This window comes from Pundamilia nyererei, unplaced genomic scaffold (assembly GCF_000239375.1).
Source record: "Pundamilia nyererei isolate P.nyererei 1_Seehausen unplaced genomic scaffold, PunNye1.0 scaffold00065, whole genome shotgun sequence".
Lineage (NCBI taxonomy): Eukaryota > Metazoa > Chordata > Actinopteri > Cichliformes > Cichlidae > Pundamilia > Pundamilia nyererei.
In genome coordinates, this window is record NW_005187466.1 from 1,111,517 (window position 1) to 1,132,516 (window position 21,000).

Consider the following 21,000-nt stretch of genomic DNA (forward strand, 5'->3'; position numbering starts at 1 on the left):
AAAATTCCAAAATTCATCATTATTGTTATCAGTGACATCTCTGAAGTAAACTTCTTATGTATAAAAACAAAGGGTCAGGTACTGTCATTGAAAAAATATGTTGTTGTTAAAAACAAAATAAATGTAAGCTTTGAGTACTACTTTGAGTTGGTTCACAATAATTTAAAATTGTGCATTCAAAATGTTAATTATGGAAATATTGTAAAACATAATTTTGTGATTAAAATTCGTTGGACATTAAAAGGGGCAAAAGAATAATTTTTTTCTGAAATATTTCATTTGCTATTTAATAATATTTTGTCCATAAATGCTAATGTGTCTGTCTAATAAATATGAAAAAATAAAAATGATTTATCTCTGGAAAGTAGAAAAAGTGCAAATTTCAGCAAATGCCCTCAAACTTATGCCAGTAATATAAAGTTACTTTTCTCTACTGGTCAATATTCCAATTTAAAAAAAAAAAAGGGTCACCAGTCCCTTTAAAAATGACAGATTATCAACACACAACCTGCACAAATAAATAAAAAGGAACATAAAATGGGGACAGACACAACAGTCAATAAATTACAAGTCATGGCATTATCCCCGAGGCACGAAAAGAAAAAACAGGTGCACAGTCGCCCAAGAAATATAAGAAGCACAAAAGTTACCCCATGTGGGGTGCATAATGCTGAGTTATTTCCTTCTTCTCTTCTAGAAGAAACCTTCTTAGGGGTCTCTGGCTGTAGTAATACCGAATATTAGCTGGTGTCGGGTGTGCCAGGATTCCTTGTTTACTTACGATGACAATAACAACTGTACCTGGGGCCATAAGATCTGTTTATTGTGTCCTACCTGGTGGAACAGTTGCTCATCTCACACTGCTCTGCCAGCCAGTTACAGAATGGCTGCATGCTCCTGATCGTGCTGGTGTGGTTTGGGGCCTGTACACTTGTTGTTGGCGCAGCCTGAACATAAGCATTTCCTCATTTACAGAAGGCACAATCTGAAACTGCACATATGCGACCATCAGAAACCGTCCATGCCATGCCAGTTTTGACCATTAAACCTCACTGAAAACATGTCTCACCTCATTTTTATTCTTCCTTTCACAATCTGTTCCTTTTTATTTCAAGACAGCTAGTTTTATACTTTTACAGCAAACGCTTATTTCCCTTTGCTCCCAGATTCTCGGGCGGCTGATGAATCCCTCCGCTCCGCTATGGATGCCATAGACCGGCAGCAGATAGTGCTTCATTTGAATGTTCCTTCTTTCTCATCTACACTTCACCATAAAACACAGTAAGCAGTGATGCTGAAGGATTGTGTTATTTGGAATGGGCAGGGTGGAAAAGATTATTCAAAGCCTTTGGTAATAAAAACTGCCAGAGGAGAACTGGGGAGAATTATGACAACAATCCTGTAGTTTTTGTTTGTGGAGGCTGTTTTTTTCCCTTTTTATACTTATTTGATGCAAAGACTTGCAAAGGAGGATAAAGAGACCTTGAGGTGGAAAACAACCGAAAATCCAATTTGTCACATACACAAGTGTAAATACCAGCTGCATTTCTGTTGATTACTCATATATAACATTGTAAATCAAACTGGATTTTTATGACTTGTTACTTACTGTTTGTTGCTGGCTGCAATCACCTGCTTCACATTTTCTAACCTGTGATCCTTCATCATCAGTGTTATCTGATCACCTCAAGCTTTAACCATTGACGAGAGGTTTATAAATGATGCATAAACACCGGAGCTTATATAATGCAAACACGTATTTATAATATGAGAAGATCACAGGGCCACTCTCATTACATAAAGTGGGTTTGTGTTGTGTTAATTCAATGCCCGCAGGGGCTTTTTCAAGATGGCCGCACGAGACCAAATGCTGACAGGTCAGCTGTTCTTTCCGAGAGGAGGAATGTCTTTCGTTCTCCTCCTCATTCCCTATTCCTCTTTCACTCCATCCATTGTCAATTATTTTCTTCACTTTTCTCTTCTCTTTCACCGTTCTCTCTGTGAAGTCTCCCTCTCAACACACACATACATATACACACAAACACTGTCTTTGAGTGATGGCCTCTGTCTTTCAATTAGCCTGCAATGGCCCTCTTACAAGGCTGGCGTCTGGCGATTTAGGCCTGCAGCAGATGCTGCTGTGGATTGGCCGTTCATCTGCAGCCTGCAGACTGTATTGAATAGTCATTAGGGTGGAGCTGACTATTCATGACAGAAGAAGTGGCTTTGTGTGGGAGGGAATGCTGCTACATAAGGTTATCTTTATTCTCTTGTTCTCTGTGGAGTTTTTACCGTGTTTAAAAAAAAGGGGGGCTACTGATTAGCAGGATTAACAGATAATGAGCAAGTGACTCAGTCTGACACTTATCTCTAGTGTGGTTTCTTTTTTTGCGGCTTGTTATATAACTCTGTTCAGAAGAAAAATCAGCAAAAGAAAGGAAAAGAAGAAAAACAGCCACACATAACCCCCTGTTGGGTAGTAGAGCCACGAGCCAGTCTGTTGGATTTGTGCATGATTTGTCGACTCTCAGTGGGTCTGTTCATGAAGCACCTGGCAACCCTGCACAGAGGAATATGGTGGCTGCCATGACCATACACCAACACACACACAACCATATGCCCCCTTTGTCATTCCAATGAGCTCGGACAACATTCACTTTCGCCTCCTTTCAGCTAACACTATCAATACAAACCCCATGTGGAGGGGCCCAGGTCAAGAGGGAGTCTCACTACAAAGTGGCTGCTGACACACACAGAGGCACAAGCAGACACACACACCCGTGCACACACATGCATGTAAACATACACACACCCTGGTGCCTCCCTCTGCTCCTCCTCCCCCTCTTCTCCTGAACCCCCGTAGGCTGCACTGAGGAAATGTGAATTAGCTTCATCAATGCAGAGGTTAACATTGCGCAAAGATGATGTTGACCTCTTGTTGTATTCTTGGTGATGTCTTTCTTAGGGCCAAATGCTTATGAATAAAAATGGCGAGGGGAGAGGTTGCCAAAGGGATTTGTCTGATTAATGCCAAAGGAGAACCCCTCAGGGAAAGCCTGGTTAAGCCTAACACCACTGAATCCCCCCCTGCAGTATTATCAATCATAGAGTGGCTCACACGGCGCTGTTATTGTTTTTGCCATAATTGTGTCAGAACAGCTTTCATTTGTCTCTAATGAAAAGTGCCTGCATTTGTCATGCTAATGTGGTGACAGCAGAAATATTACGCGTAGCAACCTATAGCACTTTGCCAAACATGTACATCAAAATGTGAAACATATGTGTTGCCAGGTTGTGCATGTGCGGTAGAACAATTTAACGTAATTTAAATGTATAATTACAAAGTGCCAATTTACCCAAATAATAATAATTAAAAAAAATCTTCCCACTGATAGTTAATGGTTTCTAGGTGTCAGTAAGACGAACAATAAATCTGTCAGTTTCAGGAAGTGCTTCTTTGGTTGAGTTCCAGTAAAAATTCTTTTGAATATCCAGAAAAATTAGTCAACTGTTTTTACTGGAAATTTAAAAAATATAATTCTGAATAATTCTCGCACCACTTTCCTTTTAAATTTAAGAGAATTTTCTCACATATATAGCGAAACTTGGACATGTGAAACAACTTTTATGGCACAATTTCCTACTACTACTAATAATAAATGATTAATCATTAAAGGTTAAAAGTGTATACGAAGTGTTTCTTAGTATGTATGACAGCTTTATTAAATAATTGCTATGACAGATCCCTCAGAATCAGCACTAATTATATGACCTATTTAAAAAGGCTTTGATGGGCTCTTTTATAATGCGTTAATGGTAATAACCATCAGTAAGAACATAAACAACAGAAAATCTGAGGCAGCAAAGGTGAGGTAGGTTCTCAACCTTTAACCCCAATATAATTGAAAAACAAGTCTGCATTTGTAGGCTACACAATTGAAAATGGTTTGTTTTAATGTAACACACACAACAATAACAACAAAAATATCAAGTTCAAGGCCAAGAGCTTGTTTCATCACCAGAAATCTCTTTTTGTGTCTTTCTGTGCACGTGATTGCACGTGCAGGTGCTCGTCTTCATCTCCAAGTCTTTTTGTGTGCAAACAAATTAAAGACTGCACACTCCCACGCAGACTCACACATTATATGCTCCACAGGGCCTAGGCTTGTGTTTATGACTTTATTAAAAGCGTCTTGTTTCATATCATGCTCTCCCAGCAAAGAACCATATACCCAATATATCACACTGTTATTGTAGGTAATTAAGTCCAAAACTTGGTGTTATACGGCGCCTGTTGTGCATAAGCAAAATTGACCATTTTAATTGCGAAGGAAATATTTGCTTGCATTTTATCTAGCGTGAATGATAGTATTACTCTTCCTAATACTGAAAGAGGGGGAGGGCCCAAAGAAGATAGTACAGGCATTTATTATACTAACAGTCCCCTTTTAAAAAATGAATGGTAATGAGACACAACAGCTATTTACTTTGCTTTAATGCTGTGGCAAGTAACAAGCGCGACCCCCCTCTTTCCTTGCAAATGCCCCTGCTACTGCCCAGAGCTTTTTTAAATCCTTGGACTTGTTACACTGCAAAATACAATATTGCATTAAAAATTTAAGCGATAGAAGTTGAACCCTAATCCACCTTGTGCTGATTATCCTGCCAATCAACACAGGACGCATCAGTGGATTTGGGATCTGCTGTTGCTGCCTATCGGGCTCCTTTAATAATTTTTCATCCAAATGGAGGGAAAATACCACAACATGCTCAACTATCTATCATCACTTTTAATCTAATGCTCATTCTCTGCCTCTGTTTTTGTGTCTTCGCTCTCATCTCAGTATTGTTCACAGCGAGCCCAATAACCTGCGTCTCTTTCTCCCGAACAGATGAGTATAGCCCGAAGGAGTAGGACTGCCATTCATCCAAATCTGTGCCTGTTCCTGCCGTTTAAACCCGAGCAGGCTCAACTAATGCCCCTGCCTCACATCTCCGCCACGCTGCTGCTTTATAGGCTTTGTTTGAAGCAGCTCCTTTATTTCCTCCTCTATCCATCTTCTTCATATTTTCACCTCATAATTCTCTCCCCCATCTCTCCTCACCTTGATCTCTTTGCTCCTGTCCTCTCACCATCTACTTCTACTTCCCTTTCTCTTGTGTTTTCATTTACCTCTTTTACCTTTCACATTCCTCCTTAGCAATTGCTTTCTCCATAGTTTTTTTTTCTCCTCCTGTAAAAAAAAAAAAAAAAAGCGGTGGTGGTGGGAACAGGGTGGGGGCTTAGATGAGAAGTCGGTGGCGTTGAGCCGAGGAGGACACACTCCACTTAGATAAATATCCCCATCGCTCTGAGCAGAGCCAGGGAGATTTATTCATCCGCCGAGCTGGCAGAAAATTGACTTGTTTCATGGGGGCAGGCTAGTGACGCATCGCCATGAGAGGCAAAGAGACAGGATGGAGGGAGGGGAAGGAGAGATGAAGAATGATAAAGAGACGAGGCACATGGAGAGGGAGAGAAAGAAAGGAGGGAAAGAAAAGAGGGGTAAAAGGGGAGAAAGAGGAAAGCGATTTAGGGAGATGGGAGGGAGAAAAGGCGATAAAGAGAGATGAGAGAGAGCAATGTCCCTCCCCTTGTACCAAAGGATAAAGCCAGTGGGGTGGTGAAACAGTGATGAGGGAATGGTACAGCTGACATTTATATAAGAGGATATTGATGAAGCAGAGACAATAGCAGACTCAATTCACTCCTCCTCTTCCTCTTTTGCCTCCTTTATCTTGTTTACTACTTTTCACTCTTCCTCTGCTTGTCTTTTCTCCTCTGTCTCCTTCAGCTCTCTCTCTGACAAAGTGCTGTTATTGGGCACTACATCCTCATTGAGGAAGAAGGGCCACAACCTTGGGTGACTTAAGACTACAGCCACCAATGAATCACACTGATAATCTCTTATTTTCTGCCTCCCACCTCCACATACAAACTGCAGCCAGCATGCTGCAGAAAAACTACAGTGATCCTGTGCTTCATATCGTGTCCATGCTAACACAGCAAATAGAGAGGAGACGAATGCTGCCTCCCCTTGGCTTTTCTGAGGAGGTGTAGGGAATGGAGGTGTGTGTGTGTGTGTGTGTGTGTGCAGGGTGGGGGTGTATTTGTATGTGCTTACTTTGTATGTGTGTTTGTGTGTGTCTGTAAGTGCGTATGTGTTCTGGGAGTGATGGGGCGTGGAGGATTTCTGCTTGTATCAGCACCTGGGCTGCACTGAGAGAGAGGTATACAGGGGAGAAAGATGGGGGAACTGGGAGTCTGAGCGTGTGAGTGTGTATGTGTGTATGGGAAAGAGAGAGGTGGGGGTAGCTAACAGGGAGTGGAGCAGAGTATAATTTAGTCGCACCGAAGCTCAAGGCTCATGTCAACCTTGGATAGGGACCCAGGATGATAATTTGAATTGGGAATTAAGTCACCAATCAATGGTTATACTTATGCTGAATCAGTGGTTTATTAAGAGGAGAGAACTCAATCATCTGATTGTGTGTGTGAGTGTGTGTGTGCATGTGTGCAGGTACATCTACATTCGAGAATTAGCACACTCCTTTCCTGTGTGATGTTTTGTGCAAGTGGATGTAGATTGTTTGCTGGTATTTGACATGTATTTACTCACATGTGGTCCTCAAACTAGACAGCCGTATATGGTTTTCTTTGCTTAAAAGACGTTTTGTGATCACAGGTAAACAAGAAATGGTTATATTAGCTTAGTGATAGAGTGCATCCTATAGACAGAAGGGCATAACCACCGGGACTTCATTCTTTGACTTAGGACTTCAGTGTTAGTATTTTTCCTATGCCCATGTTGATTTTTTTTTGGAGCTAGACATGGACATATTTGGATGAAAGGGTGAAGTGCTAAGTTAGCAAGCCATCTAGCTTGTTAGCAAGCTCCATTCATAAACTGTAGGAGTGCAAATACACAAACCTGCTCATTAGTGCCAGTAACAGTGTATTAAAATTGAATTTTACTCAACAAAACTTGAGAACAAAGGACTAGATGGTACCACACATATGCAATGACATTAATCAGATAATCCATTAAAAATGCTCCAAAAGGCACCAGCAGCACAAACACAGTGAAGAGGTCCAATTTAATAACAATTTAATAACTTGAGGTGGTACATGAGACCTGGCAGTCTCCAATTGGCTCAACCTGCTTCTGTTGAGACACTTAACCAAAATAGTCACATCCCTAACTCCAGTATCCAAGTGGATGAGTTAAAAAATTCAGTCAAATGAAACGGTCCATAGAGACCAAAAGCATTCATTGTACCAGGCTGTAAATGCTTTCTCATACTATAAAGTTGGGCATTTTCACACTGGAGTCTATGGGGATTGAGCACCTTTTGGAACCAGTCTAAAGTGGCACCAAGAGGAACTGCTGCATTTGTTTTTTCCATGTTAGATCATTTTTCAGCTCTAGAGTCTGCCCTTTGGTGTATCCACCTCATTTGTGGAAAAAAGTTAAATACATTTATTTTGGCTTTTTTTCCTGACACAAAACATGTCACTAGTGGATGTCTCAGGCTCTGGTTCATCAGGGAACCCACATGTATAGTAGATATGTTAGTCAACAGTATCTTTGATTCCCCCTCTTACTTCAATTATGTTGCTTCAAAGTTGAGATTGACACTGGTACAAAGGAGATAAACAATGAATGCACCCACATAAAAATGTAAAATATTCAGCTTCAGCACAAATACATTAAAGACAATATTTGTTTGTCAGTGCTGCTGAATTTATATTTTATGGTTATATATATATATATATATATATATATTCTAAAATGTACATGCTTTTAGGACTATGACAGTCTTGACTTTATTGACTTTCTTTCATGGTAAGAAGGATAATCAACAAATGTCAAAACCATTACAGCATTAACTGCATATTCTCAGCTTCTATGCTTACTTTATCTAAGTGGTTACATAAACCCTCTGTTAACTTTTATAACTGCACACAAGGAACATTAGTAAAGGCCAAAAGCTTTACCTACTATAAACTGAAGTTTCACATTTTAGTATAGTTGCAGTGTTGGCAAAATGGGAAACCTCCCACTGGGAGCGTTCACATCTTACTTTAAATGTGAAGCCATAAATACTCTAAATCACATGAGTACAGTGGGTATCTGGTAGAAATCAAACTAGATTAATACAAGCTAATAACATTTTAATTGATTTTACTCAGCTGTAACTGAAATTTTGCCAAGAGTTTGCTGACACGTTCAAAACCTTTTTGCCAAAAGGGAGAAATCAAAGACTCATCCAAGACTTGAAACCGGCATGAATGGTTTTTCCCACTCCGCTGCTTGTTATTAGTTTGCCATGATGTGAACATAACATTAGAGATAATTCTAAGAATGAGAATTGAGCACACTGTTTGTGAGGAGAAACACAGTTCAAGGAGGTTCTGTGTTAAATCAGTTTATTTTTCCACTTTGTTTGCAAATTTTGTGAATCCAGGCTCACTGCAGCTACTGTTCATCAAGTAGAACCAAACTTATTAGAGCTATCCTTCATGTCCGCAGATTTAAGCGTTTCATCATCCAAACATAGGTTTGACAGACTTTGCGTCAGATGCATTAAAACTCATTGAGGGTTGATACCTAGCTGTACTAAACTCCAATCTTAATAAAACATGGCACAATTGGAAAACACCCTGGAACAAACAACTTGTGCACTCGCTAGTTTCAAATGACCCGAGGTTTTCTTCAGGGACTGTAACTTGTGTGTAATTTCGTCATGTGAGGGTTTTCATACCTCTAGAGTCTGAGTAAAATGTGAGTGGCAGACGTGTTGGAGGGGTACCGTGACCTTCTCTCTCTGGACTGTAACTCAATCAGAGCTCAAGGCGTGACACCGTAACCCCATGTGGCAGGAAACGGCCTGGCCGCACAACTCTGCTAATGCCTTCACTAATGGGCGTGACCGCACCGTGCTCATATCCCTCCGGAAAACAAAGCCCTCCACTGCCAGTTCCTTACGAATGAGAGATAAGCCTGTTTTTTGTGATTCGCTCCAAAATGTGTGTCCAGGATGACAAGTTCACAGGTTACCAGCTCTCGGGTTACAGATTCATTAAGGGAATTAATGATGCTTCAGTGGCAGTTGGATTAAGGGAGTATCTGCTTTCCTTCTAGGCATGCTCTCGAAAAAGCCCTTTGGAAACAATGTGTATTAACCACGATTATTTTAAATGGCCTGTAAACTGACAATGGCCACTTTAAAGGACATGAAACTGGGTGCTGATTTTTTCTCAGGCTATAAGGTGGCATTAGGTTAGGTTAGTAACACTTGTAGATGTTTAGATAAGGGAAACTAACTAATCTGATTATGTGGAGTTCATTGCTGACTAAATGGTGGAGGCTGGCTGTGTTTCATCAGCTGCTGCGAGGAACCACACAGCTTGTGTTGCTGTGCTTACAAACACCTGCATACCCACTGGTGTGGCCATTTGGGAGTATGAGTGTGTGTTGCAGTAGTTATTGCAAGAGTATCTCGTACCTCTTTCTGCTCTCCGTCTGCTGCTGTTGGGTTGGGACTGTTTTATATTTTCAACTTTAAATGAACGTAGGTTGTTATGGGACTTTTGAACTGCCCGGTTGTGAAAACATCCTTCACCTGTGAACAGTGAATTTTCACATTTAAAAAAAATCGTTTTATTTGGTCTTTAAATTAATCAGCAAAGACCACAAGAAGAAGTGACCACTTTTGTGCTTCAATAATTTCCATCATTTTTCACAGCTCCAAGTATATTACCTATAGCAATAACTAAGTAGTTGAAAAAACACTACATTATTTAATAAAACAGGTGGGTACTGCATTTCTTTTTATTAATTTTCAAAACACAGCAAATTGAATGTTACTTTACACAAAACGGCAGATTCATGAAACAGTCCCAACACCTAACAGGTGTCGTTAAATCGTTTCAGACAGCAATTTGTTGCATTATCTTTAACCACTGTATGTGTGTTGATCAACCTCCAAAGCTAAAGATACACATTTGTTATTTTAAGCTTAGTTTTTTTTTTTTTTTTTAAAGATCTTTTGAATAATCTGAATCAGCTCAAAAATGTCTGACAGCATTTTAAAGTTTGAACTCTGATACAATAATAAATTAGGGCATTGCCAGTAAGAGCTTGCAGCCAATCTGCATGTGTCACATGTTGGATCTGTGACTTTAGACATTATAGAAAGTTTAACTATGGAAAAATGAACATGATACAACAGCTACACGTGGCCTTACACTAAATAAGGCCATGTGTAGCACAAACTGAGGCATCAATTACGATTACGTTGATGTTATTCTTTGGCATTTGTTAACAATTAGAAAAAAGCTAAATATCACAATTTAGAAGATTAATAGCTTACTAAAGTCAAACCCAAAGTTATTTTTGGTAAAAGCTTCTCCAAAAACCAGCAGTTTGTGGAGATATATTCGGATATTTCTGGAACGTATCCAGAAAAAAAATCTTTGTAATAAATGTGTTAACTATTAATAAAGCAGGGAGAAACAGCCATAACCATGAAGCTGGTTCTATGAAACCACTTACACTACATAAGGATTTTAGTTCACTAAATGATGAGTGAATAAATGACAAAAACAGAGTGATCAAAGAGGTTATTATCAACAAGCAGTTACCAGCCAATCAACAGAATCTCCAATTGCATGTTTTACAACAGCACCTCTATTGTACTAATGTGGGAGTTGCATGTAAAAATAGATAACCAGGCCTTTATGTTCATCCATGTGGTGGAACAGGTGCAGCTTTTCAAATGAGTGCAGTATGTTATAAGTGCTTCTCCTTCTGACTCCGAAATCGTGAGAGGGGACCAGGTTGTTCCTGTGAGATCAACAGTCTTGACCCAGCTCATAAACTCTAAAGTGCTGTGGATTAAAAAAAATGGCAGACATCCACGTTTGGAAGTGATGGAGAAGTCTGGCGTGCTATGTGCCGCTATGTGCGATTGGCCTACGTGTGCTATTTCAGTCTGTTGTCAGTTTTTGGTGCATGCACATGCAAAGTTTTGACTCAGATTACATGCAGCAGAACAGAGAAAATCCACACAAAGAAATGCGAAGTTGTGCAGGCATGCACACATATCAGCACACGTGAACTCCACAGTGATTTGCTCCCTGATACTCATGTTTATTATCAGGGCTGGTGTTGGAGAAAGGGTTTAGTTGTAGGGCAGAGGTCGCGGCAGTGGGATTTGATGGCTAAGGCAGAGATCGGGTCGCTTGTGAGACAGCACGGCCTCGCAGAGGTGCAAAAACAAATAGAATCCCAAATCGAAACCCTGGACAAACACAGAGGAATAACCAGGAACGACATCACAGAGAAATGACAAAGTATATGTTCCGTCTGTCCGTAAAGAAAAATCCTGAAATACAACAAACTAAGAACTAAGACAAAACAGAAAAGAACTGCATCTAGCATGAGGAAAAAAAAGTAAAAATATTAACATTATTTACTGCCCTTATTTTCATATCCGGGCTCCCTCCCGGATTTGCATGTGTTTGAGTTCTCCATTTGTCTTTGCTCGCAAACACAATTTAATATTAGAATAAATTACAAATGGAAGACTGATGCCTGGCTTAGATTTTTCTTGCGGGAAGTTCAGACTCCACCAACATTAATGTCCCTTGCCACCGTTGGAGGCATAAATCTCTTTTTCCCTCTTTTTGCCTTGAATCATATAGGGATATTGAATTACTCCCCTGCTCCGCACACATAGAGGCATTGTGCATTACATTGACTGATAAGCTGTCACCAGCAGTTTAACTTAGAGACATTCAAAGAGTAATACACCAGTTGAGGATAAACTAACCCCAGTCCCCTTAGAGTAAGCTATGGTGCTGTCACTGTGAAAAATACGACGGGGGCATTTCATATAACATGCAGCATCTGGCATCTGAAAATAGAAGAAAATACCTCTGAACAATGCTTGGTTTATGGCTGTTTTCATACTGGGAGACAGTTTTACCCTTGAACATAAGAGAAAGCTTGGAGAACCACAGTGCTATAACACGCTGATATATAAGCTTTACTGATTCTTGAGGTTATATCGAATCAAAAATCTTAACAATATAAAACAGTGGCTCTGCTATGCACTGTGATTACTGTGTTCTTTCGAACATCATCACAACTGGTTGTATTCTGAGCTTTTTTGTGCAAGTGTCTTTCTCTCTCGTTCATTCTTTTTTTTTTTTTTTACCTCTTTACCATATTTATGAGAGCAGCTAAAGGGCCTTTTCTTGCTACAATCTGGGAACAACCATTAACGCTTGGAGTTGGACCAATGAGAGTGAACCATCTCGTAGCAAGTCGTAGTTGGCATTAGAGTGGGCCGATCCATCACGACAGGTTTGGCGGCAGTGAAGCTCACTGTATGCCCCGACGCTTCAGGGTGGTCTGTCCAATTCAACATCTGCATGAGACACTCCGGCAGAGCAGCTGTGTAGGGGGGGCGCGGGGGGGGCTGCTCCTGTGTCTGTGTTTGTGTGTCATGCTTGTATTGGTGGCCTGTAAATGGATACAAACTAAAGACAATATTGCAACATTAATAAAGCATTGCTTGTATTACGACAGGAGGAAGGGAGGTGCGCTTAGTGTAGAGGAACACAGTGTTGTGTTTTTCTCTAATATGTTGCGATTTATGATATTGGAAATCAATAACTACATATGAGCAAAGGCTGACTGACTGTAAGGGCCGTTTGATGATATTTCATGGTTTCTGGACAGACATGGCCATGAATACAGAGATCGCCTCGGAGAGGTGTCTCATTTTGTACGACTTAGAGGAAAAATGAAAACATGTTTCAAGACATGCAATTAAGTCAGCTGGAGATCCCTGATTTTTTTTTTCTTTTTTGCCTTTGTATGTGATTTGCACAGGCATGTGACTCTTTCAAAGCACAAAACAAAAGTGAAACAGAGTCACCAGCAGTGATATGTAATGTGCACAGAAAGCTTACCTTTGAATCATTGCTCCGAAAGATTAATTCATTGTCTTTAAACCCAAGACTCAGCGTGACAAAGAAACGTTTAAAGGTATGGCCGTAAAAATGTGATATGGCAAAGCACTGCCACTGACTGAGAGGCTGAAGGAGGACATAAACAAGACGGATGCCCGTCCCTTTTAATATAACATAAAGACTGAGCTGGAGAAAATAAAACACCTCATTGTAATGAAATGCATTTACTGCAGCACAGGCTTGAAATCAGGCAGAAGTGAGCACAAATGTCAAAAGAGCTCTCCTGTTGAGCAGAGCGGCAGAATTAAGAGGCCTGATATCTAATCCATTTCTTGTGAAACCGGCGGTGTAGGGGACATCAAAGAGAGTTAAAGGGGATTCAGTGAGAGCAGTTGGAGTGGCAAGACGGTGAAATATGGCACATTTGGTTTCTTCTATCCCCCGGCACTGGGCCTTTAGAATAATTAGAGCCTAATTCTGTCTAATTAACGGACTCAATTACTCCTGAAGAAAGCTCATCAAAAAGATGGCGGGAAAGCAGAGAAGAAAATGGTAGCGTTTTTTCTTTAATTAATGAACTGAGTTGAATAACGGCCATGGAATTAAACATTTCCCCCAATGTGTATGAATTGCAAATTGGAGCATAGTTTCTTTTCTTTTTTTTTCAAGACTGGAGCCCAGGGGCTAACGCTGCTGTCAAGTAGCTCTCTAAAAAGTCAAAGCGCCGATGCAGCACTAACAAATTACTTAAGATTACCATCTTTAGCACATGCGGCGGTCCTAACGAATAGCGATGAATTAATATGCCGTCTGTGTTCCAGCTCTCCCATTGGCTATGAGTTTCACTGATCCTAAAAGAGCCAATAAACCAGGCACCAGCGTGAACTTTATGGAACACTTTTCTTCCTGTACAATTGGTTGTCTGTCGATTGCATATTTCACATCTTTGAGACGTTGATATAAGTCTTGTTAAATTACTCAGCTGAGATGGAGCGGTGCATACACGAGTGTTTTCAGGGGTTGAAAACTTTTTATGTGCTATCAGGGCTGAGAATGTGTGTGTGTGTGTGTGCATGCATGTGTGCACAAAGTGCTGTGCTGTGCTCAGCAGCTTTAAAGGCCCAAGGGTCGGCTAAGCTAACTCACTGCCTCAGCACTCTTTAGCTCAGTTCTTCAACACATTCGCTGAGGCACTTGGAAACAAACTTAAAGGCCCAATATTATCACCCATATGTAGACAAGGAGTGCAACACAACAGCATAGGAGACATTTGTTGGTATCCTCAGTGTAACTGGTGTTTTTTGCAGACAGATCTTTTCCTGTACCATTATTAGGTAATAATTTTACCTAATGTAGTACTTCAGCCAGGGATTTTTTTTTGGTCTTTTTTCCATTTCAAGTTTATCTATATTAAAGGTTCAAGCCTGTTGTAAGTTATTTATCCAGTCACACTGGCTCACCTGTAATGCCTCCTATTTCAAGCTTCAAAATGAAAAGTAAAGCTGTATGATCGCACCGATTTCAAATCTGACCTCTGAATTTCGCAAAGATACAGCACTGCATTTACATCCTTGAACAACAATTAGATTCTTAGCTGTTGTTCCAAGTTCATAATCTGCATGGGAAGAAATTGAACTCCTCAAAATGCGTATTAGTCTTGCGTGTAGTCTTGGCCATAAAACGGTCCCAAAGCACAAACGTTTTTCTCTTTCGTGCTTGAGATATATTTCTGTGTAATTTGCTTTTAAATTGGAGAAGCGTTTATGGAAGGAAAAAGCTTGAAACTTGAGTTAATAAATATAAGATGTTGTCAGTAAATTTAGACTCCTTGTAGAACACAGATGAAAATCATCAAGTGATTGTAGCCTTACAATTTCACATGCATTTTATTTAGCTACTTTATGTCTATTTTATCTTTGGATGAAGACCACAGAGTAAAAGATCGTGACATCCATTGCTGATATCACATATTAACTACATATATGTATAGCGAGAGAGAATTACAGATAATAACAATAAATGTCCTGATAACCATGGATGGATGTCATGATGTATTTATTTAAATAAGAAATCAAAAATGCCACAATATCAAAATATCATTCTTATCTTAATAGCAAATATGTATAATTTGCTTAATGAACATAAAAGTCATAGATGAGTATTTTTTCCACAGTTTGCTGTCATTGTGATTTTTTAAAACTGTGATAATCACGAAGTGGAACTGGAATTTTTAGCTGCGCATAAAGTACAAATTTTATTTTAATATTATTATTAATAATATTGTTGTTGTTTTTAATCAATAAAGGTTAAATGTGCATATTATGTCTAATTAGTATTGTCGTTAATGTTCATGTTGTCAATCAAAGTAATTTTTTGTTTACAGTTTGCTCCTTTTTATAAAACATGTTGGTTGTTCAGACAAAATAAGCACTCTTGGTACATTAGCTGGGGATCTGGAGAGTTGCAGTTTTCCTTTCCCAGTAATTTTCAGTAATTCCAAAAACCTACAAGTTATTTAATAACGATAATAATCCTTAATTTCTGTGCAGTTTTTTGTTTTCATCTACTTCACTGAGTGGTTCATCCCCAAAAGATAATTACATAACACAGTTAGATTACTTTAAGGCTGATTCGTTGTTATATTTGGCTCTGTTTAGAGCCCTGGGTGTTGCCTTGAGTCGCAGCCGTTCTGATTTACAGTTTGTTGCCTATATGCCATGAAAGAAAGTTTAAAAAAAGATACAGAAAAACACACTAAACATGAAGAAAACTGTGAAACTTCTGAGAGGCATTTTCAGGAGGTTTCTTCATTTGGTGTTAGATGTGCCATGACATGCCTTGTTTACATTTGGAATTGGGAAAAAGGACTTTCAGATCATCCAATTAAAGTTGTACCCCTCCAGAGACCCGATGCCCTTCCTCTCCTCAGCTTATTGGGTAGCACCCACTGAGAAAAAGCATTTGACTGCATTAACAGTAAATGAGGCCAACTTCATTTGTTCATTAAAGCGCCATTCTGAAGATGATAAAATTGATAATAGTCAGCAGCATGTATTTCCAAATTTGCACTCTTAATTTGACATTCTTCATATTTTCTGAGATTGGTGGCGGTAATTGAATACATTTATAAAAACAAAAACAGATATTGTTACGGTTCGACTAGCAATATAAAAAAAGATGTATGATAGCCTGCTATTTCAGCACTGTCTCCAATGATCATCGTTTAGGAGCACCTACTGTGTTTTTAATATCCTGTAAATCTAATTAAGAAGCAATACTGTGGTTTTGGGGTTGTGTGCAAACAAGTATTGGCCCTCAACACCGGCGTGGATGTAGAAATTCAAATTAGAAATGCACTAAAACAAACAAATCTGAACCCAGATAATTGTTTGTGTGAAGGCGTTAAAATCAATAACAAGGATGTTTATTAGTTGAATGGCTTTGTTTGAATTGTGGGGCTCATATCTCTCAACTCCCTGTGTTATTTTAAAGCTGCTGAAGAAGAGTTAGCAGGTAGACTGCTGGAGTTTGAGTATTTCTCAACCTTAAAACGCATTTGAATCCCAATGAAAAAAAAAAGAAAAGAAAACAATACAGATGGCTGAGGCTTCCCATCTGTTAAAGAAATGGTGCAATCTCAATCCTGAGGGTTGTTTCACTTTTAGACTGAATAGCATGTGGCACGGCATAAACAGTATCCTAGCTTATAAAAGGCTTCACTGGTTTTACCATTTGTAATTAGCAAAAAATAGACACCAGTAATTCGCCCTCTCGTAATAGCCTACAAGAAGTCATCAGTTCATCGCATTAGTTTGTAAAGTTCAAAGATAATTCTGGACGGTGGAGAGAGAGAGAGCAATACATAGCTCTGACTGATAATGAGGCTCCAGCTAAGCGTGCGTTTGTGAGTGAGGAAATGTTGATGGAGATGAAATGTCATGACAAAACCCTGTTTGTTGGAAAAAGTACAAGAAGTTTTTCTTTTTCACTTCGCTTCTTCGTTCTGTGCGCCGCAAAAGCAGGGGCTCACATAAACGAGCTTGCAGATGCACACACACACACACACACGCACACACACAAAGGGGCAGGTTCCACTGGGGGGCATCCATCTTATGGTAAGCACAGCTGAACCATTAACCTCATTAGTATAATGGTCACACATGAGTGGTATGCAGCCTCCATGCTTCATGATGGCAAATTGATGCTGATACACTCCTAATGTTGCTTTGATAAATATAGGCAGGAACAGGGAGCTCACACAAAACTGGTATACATCATTGTTAATGAAAAGAAGCAACTGTAGTCGTTAAAGTTTTCCTGGCTGTAGGTCTGCTTTTGCGGATGCAAAGCACGGTGAGGCGACAAAGAGCGGCGTCCTGAGCTGCTGAGAAGATCAAAGTGTTCTTTTGTCGTGTATTCACTGAGTGTTTGACCTGCCTCTATGATTGAAGCATTTGCTTGACATTCATGCAATACTTTTACACGCTTACCCAAGTTTTCAACGCCAACAAAAATGCACCGGCACACAGAGTGACCTGTAAATGCTTTCCTCTCATAGAGATTCTTTGCAGCATTCGTAGCCTTTTGCATCCAATCTCACTTCAACATATTGAGTCAGGTAAAGAGCTCTGGAAAGACAGTGAGTGTGTCCACGCCACAGTGCGCAGGCCGTCTGCCATGACGGAGAGCGCGTGGCTCAGGCTGCGTCCCAGGGTCCTGCAGGCACCCTGTTAAAAATGTCACTGCAGGGAACGAAATGGCCGCCCCGGGGCATCACGACCCCCTTTTTTCCATGGAGAAAGAACACAAATTGCATTCTGGCAGTCACGATGGCTCTCCAAATGTTAGATTTCAGTATCATTTCCTCGGCACAGTGGCCTCAGAGAAAATAAATAAAGAATATGTTTATAAATATAAATACATTCAGAGGCGGCAAAATGTGTCCGATAGGGCAGTAAATGATAACGCAGTAGGGAGCCATGTGGAATGTGTGTTTATCCCTTTGGAAGGCAATGACCTCTATCCCTCCTGACATTTCCCCACCGCCCATCCCCAGTCAACACCAATAGTGTTAGAGAGCATGTGTGTGTATGTGTCTTACCACTTTACAAGAAGCTAACACAACATGCCCCCGAGAGGTACCCTTTTCAGCCCGAGCCATAAAAACCACCAGCTTCAGCAGCCTTTGGAATCATTCAGGATGAAACATCGGCAGTTCGGTATTAAGTGTTTTTGATAAATCACTTTTATGAGAAATGCTTGGAAAACAAACCAGGGATAAACTGCAGTGGGCAACGGCGAGTGAATTGAAGGAGAAAAATGTTTCCACCACATTTGGATAGACATGTTCATCAGTCTTGTTTACTAACATATGGCACAGGGATGAAAAAGAGCTGCTCCTCCAATGAAAAGTGTAGCTTAAAGATGCTAAAGCACCCTGCATCTTAAAAGAATTGAGAGCAGACAAATAAGAAAAAAACACAACAACACTGAAACAACAATGTGAGTTGATAATTTGAGAGCGAGGCGAAGAATAGGTACAGGAAATTGTTGCACCATTCCTCCTATTTGGCCCTTTGCCAAGGCTCCAGTTTGGGTTGGATCCCTGAAGCATTAGCATCACACATTCAAGCTGTTCCAACAGCCTGAGCGCTAACGGGCTAATGGGCTAATGGCTAATGGAAAGGCTGCATCATGGGCGTGGGCTCTGTCACGCCAAACCTCCACAATAACAGAGACACACGACAAAATGGTAGCAAAAAACACGTTATCATTAATGAATCCCTGGGAATACCAGAGTTAGTCGTATAAACCTGTTTCGCTAACATCTGCCCGGCCAGTTTTAATTATGTAAGAAAAAATCAAAACAGCACTGAAATGTGGTTCATTTGATTCATTTACTTGCTTAAATCTGCAATTTAACTAATTATTTTCTTTCATTAGCTGGGAAAAAAACCCTGCAAAAACACATCCATCTCACTTGTGCTAAAAAGTTTGAAAAATAAAGTTAATAGGTCATGTAGTCAAGACACTGGTAAGATAAGAAGCACTGATTCTTAATTGAAAAACTTTTTTTATCCTTCAAACTTGGCTTTTGGCTTTGCAGCAATTGCAGTCCTGCTTTGGTATTCACGCTGTCATTTTGTTGAGGTAATCTGGAAAAACTTCACCCCATGCTTCCCGAAGCGCCATCCACAGGTTGGACTTGTTTGATGAGAACTTCTTACATACCATATGGTCAAGCTGTTACAACAACAGCTCAAATGGGTTGACTGCCACTTCAGACAGAATACCAGCTGACTGCTTCTTCTCTAAATAGTTCGTGCATAGATTGGGGCTGTGCTTTGGGTCATTGTCCTGTTGCAGGAAGTAATTGGCTCTACTCAAGCAGCACCCACAGGGTACAGGTTGGTGCTAAGAAATAGAGTGATAGCCTCACTTGTTCCATTTTGTTCTCAGCAAATTTCTCACTTTACTACCAAAGCAATGTTTGAATGCTCTCTCTCAGTATATTTTAATTTGTTCGGTGACCCACAAATGTCCCTTTCCCCACGTAAACACCACCTTTCTCCACATTGTTTTTTGTCCGTTTTTCAATATCTGTGTTCTTTTGCTTTTTGGCCAGTTTCACATGTATTCTGCCTAAAACACCATTGTCCAGGAGGCTTCTCTTTACTGGTGACACAAGTTGGACTATTTTGTGATACCCATTAAAGAAGCTGCCAAAGTAGGAGCAATGATGTGTCCTTTTACTTTAACTAGAGATTCCAATGTGCACTTGTTCACAGTAGTTCATAAACTAATATAAAATGTTGAGTATTTGAAAACTGGAATAGTTTTCATTTCAAGAATATTCAGATAAGCTGCTGAAGAAAGATTTACTTTACCCATTTTGAAACCCACATAGCCGAACACGCGCCCAACACTTAGCTAGCCAAATTTATATCTTCTTTGCCAGATCAACAGTAATCAGCTGCGCCAATATATTTGGAAAATGTTTATTTCTAATCATCATTTAGCCTTTTAACATCATAAACTTCATTCAAGGCACACAGAGTGTACAATCGTTGCTGAAGATGTAGATACTCCACTGAAAAAAATTATTCATGCAGTCTTATAAGTCACTGCCATTTACAACTTTATATAAAGATAGAAGCGTCTTTGATTTTATTTCTGAGATTAAAACATTTTGTATCTGTGACTGTACAAAGATGATAGCAGCTTATGTTTTGCTTATTCTGCATGATTACAAAAGGCTTTTTTTAAAATTCAAATATTCACAACTTTTATACCAGTCACAAAAAATTACAACTTTTTAAAGTTAGTTTAGAACAAGTCTGCAGACTGTTTGCGTGCTTATGTATTTATTTATATTTTTAATTGCAGGTTAAATCACATAGATCACAGGCGTGTAATTTGTTATTTAATTTTTTGCAAATACAAGTCAGCATAACAGAAACACTTTTTTGTAATCTCTAAGGTTGATTGAGACTCTCAAATGATTGAGATGAAGAAAGTTTGCTCGTTTTCATACTTTCTACATACATGCAACCATTGTAATACACCAAATTACAAAAACTTTAATTTTATGTGGACTTCAGCAGCTGATGAGTAAGACAGGATTATTACAGACACTTCCTAAGTCCCTTCACACATTCATCTTATCATTTATTCACTGCTTCACTTGTTCAGTGGCTCCATGAGTTCCTCTGCAGTAACTGTGTGGACTGGTTAAGTTGTCAGAAGTGTAAACTACTGCTATCTAGTGGTGTGAGGATCCATTACACTGCAGGCGCCAGTAGGTTCTTTTGCAGATGACCAGAGTTACCTGCACTAGTGTTATTTAAACAAAATTTACTGCTTATTTTCTTAATCTGTGAAAGTTGTAGCTGGAAGTTACAAGTTCCAGGGACTTTTTTCAAACAGTGCAGACATATTTTTCTCAAACATGAAATTCTTTGAAAGAAATATGCCCT